This window comes from Lissotriton helveticus, chromosome 11 (genome assembly GCF_964261635.1).
Source record: "Lissotriton helveticus chromosome 11, aLisHel1.1, whole genome shotgun sequence".
NCBI classification, from domain to species: domain Eukaryota; kingdom Metazoa; phylum Chordata; class Amphibia; order Caudata; family Salamandridae; genus Lissotriton; species Lissotriton helveticus.
The window spans coordinates 317,171,346-317,177,345 of NC_136072.1; positions in this window are offsets into that span (position 1 = coordinate 317,171,346).

The window sequence follows — 6,000 nt, forward strand, 5'->3', positions numbered from 1 at the left end:
TGGAGTGCAATTGAGCGTGAGGCATTTGCTGTGGTCTGAACGCTGAAGAAGCTGAGACCATACCTGTTTGGGACTCACTTCCAGGTTCAGACAGACCACAGGCCCCTCAGATGGTTGATACAGATGAGGGGTGAGGATCCCAAGTTGTTGAGGTGGTCCATTTCCCTACAGGGTATGGATTTCACAGTGAAACACCTCCCTGGTACAGAACACGCTAATGCTGATGGTCTGTCCAGATTTTTCCACCTTAGTGAAGAGAACCCCCAAGGAGATGGGTAGTTCTCCCCACATTTCAGCTGGGGGGGGACACGTGTTAGACCTGGCACCATTGGCGTGGGTCTCCCTTCCATTTTTCACTGTTGCCTCCTCTGTTTTTGCTGGTATTAGATGCTCTGGGCGCTGTGCCACTGCCATTCAGTGCCACAGCGCAAATGCTCCCTGTGTAAATATGTTTGTGAATTGGTATATCCCTGATTGGCTTATTTGGTTTACCTGTTAGTGCCTAGTAGCGTGGCCTGTGTGTGCCCAGGGCTGGTAACCCAAATGCTGCTGGTGGGCCTGCAGCGCTGGTTTGCTCCACCCACAGAAGTAGCTTGTAAAGTGTACCTCAGACCTACCACTGCAGTGTCTGCGCGCAGTCCAGAACTGCCATCTTGGCTGTTAAGTGCCCACATTTCCCAGCCTTGATCCTTCCCTTAGCCTCATGTCAGTCACCCCTAGGGTAGGTGCATTGTGTGCGTAAGGTAGGACATGGCTTGTAATGTGTAGCATGTCCTGGTAGTGAATCCCCCTCCATTTTGTTTTTCACTACTGTAAGGTTACCTGTTCTCCATAGGCTAGAATGGGCAGACTGGCTATTACATCTTATAGTCCTATCTGACTCAGGGAACATGGTAGAAATTCGAATTTAGTATGCCTGAGCTCAGAATAATAAAATGCATCTTTTAGTGAAGTTGGTTTTAATATTCTGTGTTTGAAAATACCACTTTTAGAAAGTAGGTATTTTCTTGCCTAAGCCTCCAGTGTGCTCTGCTGTTATGTGTATTGGCTGTCTGGGTTTAGAGGGGCAAGGCAGGCTGATTCAGACCTGGGTTGAATAGAGAGATCTGCATTGAGTACTGGGGAGGGGTAGCTCCTTGTCCTGAATAGGGCTGTGCCTGGCAAGGTGAATGCTGGCTCGACCTCCTACTGTGCGTCTGATGGCAGACCCCCTCTTTCTGAAAGGAAGGATGCAGCCTGGTAAACAAAGTGCTCCAGGCATGAGCAGAACTGGTTCTGGCTGGGTTTAGTGATAGAGACTTCTGAGAACAAAGACTTTTGGAGTATAAATATCTGTGCCCAAACCCCTGAATTTGGTATTGCTCCTGGATGTCAAGAGGAACCTCTGTTCGTGTTACTGAAGGAATCTGCAGGAGGAGACTGTCCTTGTGCTTGTGTGCTTTTTCTTGGACTGGCCTGCAGTAATTCCCCTTGGACTTGGAAGAAGAGGGAAAAGAACTTTTGAGAGACTTTTATTTTTCTAAGCAATCACCCAAGGGCTAGAAGAGAGCTAGCCTCCTGCTGGAGTCACAGGCACATCTGACTCCTCCACCAGCCTCCTGATTCCTCCCAGTGAGGATTTATATCTCCAGGTGGGGCCCCTGTGAGTTCCAGGGCCTCTAGTTCTACTACAGAGAAGAGAAAGCTGAAAACCGTTGCTAACGCCGTTTGCAAGCAGCCGCAGCTGAAGAGCGTAAGAAAAATCCACGTGCCGCTGCCGCCGAGCGCTCGCAAACCAATGATCATCGCATTGCACGCTTGCGGGCCCCAAAGTGCTCGCAGAGATCATCGCACGTTTGCGGGCTTTTTGAAGGCTCGCTAACCCCGGATCATCGCATCGGGATCATCGCAGCGCGGATGCCGAGCGTTCGCCATTTTCCTCGCGTCGCACCCGGATCGTCGTTCCCTCGTGGAGCGCCATTTTCTTTCATCGCAACAAGATCGCACACGCAACAGGATCAGCGCATCATCCTCCCTCGCGGCAAAGATTCAACGCATCGCTGGCCTAGCGTGAAGAAATCTGTTGCTTTGTCCCGCACGCACCCGCAGCCCGGCGCATCATCCTCCCTTGGGGCAAGGATTCAATGCATCGCCTGCCTAGCGTGGGGAAAATCATCGCTACAGCTCCTTTGCGACATTTTGTTGGTTTTGCTACGAAATCCAGGTACTTTGTAAGTAAAAGGGTCGCAGAGACCACTGCTTTGAACTGAACCCCTATATGAACAATTTGAACTCTTTTTCCAGCTTTTCAAGAGTACCCATTTTCCAGAATTGTGGCGCTTTTTACCGTTATTGGTCTTTTGTTAAGTCTATATATAAAGATACTTATTTTTTATAACTACTTGTGTGGTGTCCCTTTGTAGTGCCCTTCACTGTGTTACTGTGTATGATCATAAATGCTTTACACACTGCCTCTGAGATAAGCCTAGCTGCTCGTGCTATGTTACCACAGGGTGGAGCAGGGGTTATCAAAGGGTGTAGCCCCCTTACTCTGACTTAGGAAGAAGGGTCCCTACTTGGACTGTGGCCAGCCACTTCCAACTAGAGACCCCCATTTCTAACATTTGTGATAACCTACTGTTATTCTAATGATTCTTTGGTCAGGTTTGCTAAGTTGCACACATATCATATCTGGATGCACTGCCAGCACAGAGGGGGATTCTATCCACAGGATTGCAGGCAAGCTGGCCAGGGTCCATCATGTCTGTGTGATCTTTCTTGATGTATGGACAGCAGTGTTGGTGTATGGTCATCTTGTGATGGCCTATCATCCTAGTCACATGGGTACCTTTCAATGTATGCACTTGGGTGGTCTGGAAGTGTGTAGTGTGAAGGGGGTGACTTTGTCAGTAGTGTTGATGTGTGTGTGCCCCTGCAATGGCAACTGCACATGTGTCACCCAGGACCTGAGTGCCGGTTAGTTTGATTTGTCAGCACTGTGCTTGTGAGTGTGTGCACATGTGGGAGTTGTAGGTAGTGCACTGTGAAGTGTGTTGTTGTGTCCTTGCATTCCTGGGAGATACCTACTTGTTGTTGCTGCCAGTTGTGAGTATGCAGAGTGTGTGACTGGCAAGTCTGTGTTGTGTTTTGTTTTTCAGCCATGTGTCTTGTCACTGTTTGTGCTCACTGTGCAGACCCACACTGACATTATGGGGGTGTTTTCTCATGCATTACTCTCACTTGAGCCATTTTTGGCTCCAGTATGGTATGTGAGATGTGGAGTTATACCATCCCCTATCTGTGCTTCTGATGCCTACCCATTGTGAGTGACTCCTCCATGTATTTGTGTATGGTACGCTCCTGACCTGGCCACTACTGACGTACACACCACTTCACTCTGATGTCACCTATCCACTTGGTTTGCCAGTGTGTGTGCCTCCCCACCACTTCATTTGTTACACTATGCTTTGTGGTGCTGATCTGTGCACAGGACCAATGTGCCACTAAGGACAGTTTCCCAATTAATTATGTGTGATTTTCTTGTACTTGTTTGCAGTCAGTGTTGCTCATGTGCAGGGCAACTGTTGGTGCTGCACAGTCCTCTGGTCATGTTGTTTGCATCTGCAAGTCCCTGAGTTGTGCATCTGTGGGTGTTGGGTTAGCTGTATGTTTGTTTGCTGAGGTACTGCTTCCCTTCCTGAGTGTGATGTTGTCTGTGTGCTATGCTGATTTGTGTTGTGGGGGTTCATGGTGTGGCACTCAGATATGTGTGCTACTGGTTTGGTTGGTGTGTGCACACTACTTGTTGTGCATGCAGTGCTGTGAGTGTATGTTGCCTTGTACTTGCCTAGTGGGCATCCCCTGATGTCCAGCTGTGTTTGCAATGTGAGTGATTGGCCTGTGCATCTGTTGTGTGTTTGATGTAGATGTGTGCAGTGTTTGGCCTGTTTTGGCTCTTTCAGCTGACATATGCTCTGTGTGTGATGTTCTATTTGCAAGTCATTGTGTGTGAGTTGTTTGTGCGTTGTGATACATTCAGATGTGTGTTGCAAGTGTAGTGCGCATTACTTGTGTGTCTGTCACATGCAGTTAGGGGGATTCTTGTTCCTGAGCTTGTTTGAGTGCACCTTGGTGGTTTGTCCTCCTATTTTTGTCCTGTCACTTGTCAGGATTGTGTATGTGCATGCCTGTGGTACACTATGACAACATGTTGACTTGAAGGGAGGTGTGGTATATCTGTCTGTGTTAGCTTATTGTTCCATTGATCCCAGTTTGTGTCCAAGATTGTCTTGAGATGATGCACTTCTTGTTTGTGTTGGGGTATGGTGTCTGTGCATTGGTCCTCAGTGTCAATGTTGTGTACTCCTGTTCTGTCTGGGGTGGCATTGCCTTACCACTGTTTGGCTGGCCATATGTGGGCTTGTTGTACTTCGGTGTATGTTGTTTGTGAGGTTGTGTTTGGGCAATAGGTTTTGAGCCAGCATTGGTTCAGGCATTCCTGAGTGAGTGTGTGTGTGATATTTATGGATGCACCCCAGGGAGTATGATTGTTTGTCAGTGTACTCCCAGGACATTATTTGCACCATTCTGTGTGTTTAACACTGGTGTTGAGTTGTGCAGGTTTGATTTGGGTGGAGGAGGGGTATGTGTGAAGGATCAAATTTATGTTTGACAGTCATGGAGTGTGACAATGAGCCATGTGTGTTGTGCTGATGACATACACATGTCAAGTAAGTTGGGACAGATGTGTGACTGATCACTGTTTGACTTCAGATTCTTCCCATCATCCCTGTGCATATGCATCTCTTGCCTTGCTGTCTCCCTGAGTTGTTGCACAGAGGTCACTGTGGTTTAATTTCACTCACTGTGCCAGCCATGTCTGATGTGATGACCTAAGGGTGTTGTGATATGTTCCTTCTCTTGCATGTGTCCACCTCACTTTTGTATATCCCATTTATAGTCCTCCATTGCTGCTGACATCTGGTATGTGTATGTGGCTGTGTGTCAGTGTGGGGTGTGTCTGAGTGACTTGACAGGCAGTGTGGACAGTTCAGTGGATGTTCATATGCAGTGTAAGTGTTCATTTTGTGATTGGACTCAGTTTGCTTGACATGAGTGGAGGGTAGGTGTGGGGTGGAGGGTTGCCCTGGCCATGAGCTTCTGTGCAGGGTGTTCCTCTTCAGCCCCACCTTCTGAGACAGGCTCCCTGGTTGTTTGGTGTGTGTGGTGCAGTGTCTGGGTACACCTGGATGGTTAATTGTGCAGCAGGGGCACAGGAAGGACACACAGCATATCCCCTAATGGTTATGGGGGCCTAGTGTGTGAAGGGTGGAGGCGTGGCCCTATGATCTTTATGGACTGCCCATGCCTGGCGCAGGGCCTACCTACTACATTGAGCGCATGTTTTCCCGCGTCGGCACTACTGCGGTGACGAGACCTGGAGATTGCTGTTAATTCACGTTTGATGGGTGACCTGGATGCGGAGCGGTTATTTCATGACAGGTAGGACATGTGTGGGTACCCTTGTGGATATGTTCCTGTCCCCACCAGTGTGTCTGGTGTGGACAGGAACCGTATTTCAGCCCATGAGTTGTATGTTGTGGTTGTGTGCGGAGTTGTGTGATGGTGTACCTGCAGCGTTGTCCGCGACGGTGCATTACTTACTGGTAGTTGATCAGGTACAGCACCGGAAAGACGTGTAAAGCTGGATCCATTGCGATCGGGACCGGGAGTCTGGTTTCGCGCTCCGCTGTTGTTCTTCCGCCGTCTCTGGTTGGGTGGTTTCTACGCTGCGGTGTGACGGGCTGTTTGGGGCTCATGGTTTGTACGGTGGTCGGGACGTCATTCCGCATGCAAGTGGATCTCTATTGGCTCCCACGGCCGCGGTGGCGGGGGCATTTTTATGGTGGTTCACGTCGCACTGCGGCGGACGGGAAATGGGATAGGTATGTCCATTGTAATATGGCGGGCGTGAGTACTGCTGCTGGCGTGAGGAAAATGACATTTTCTGCCACCGTCAGC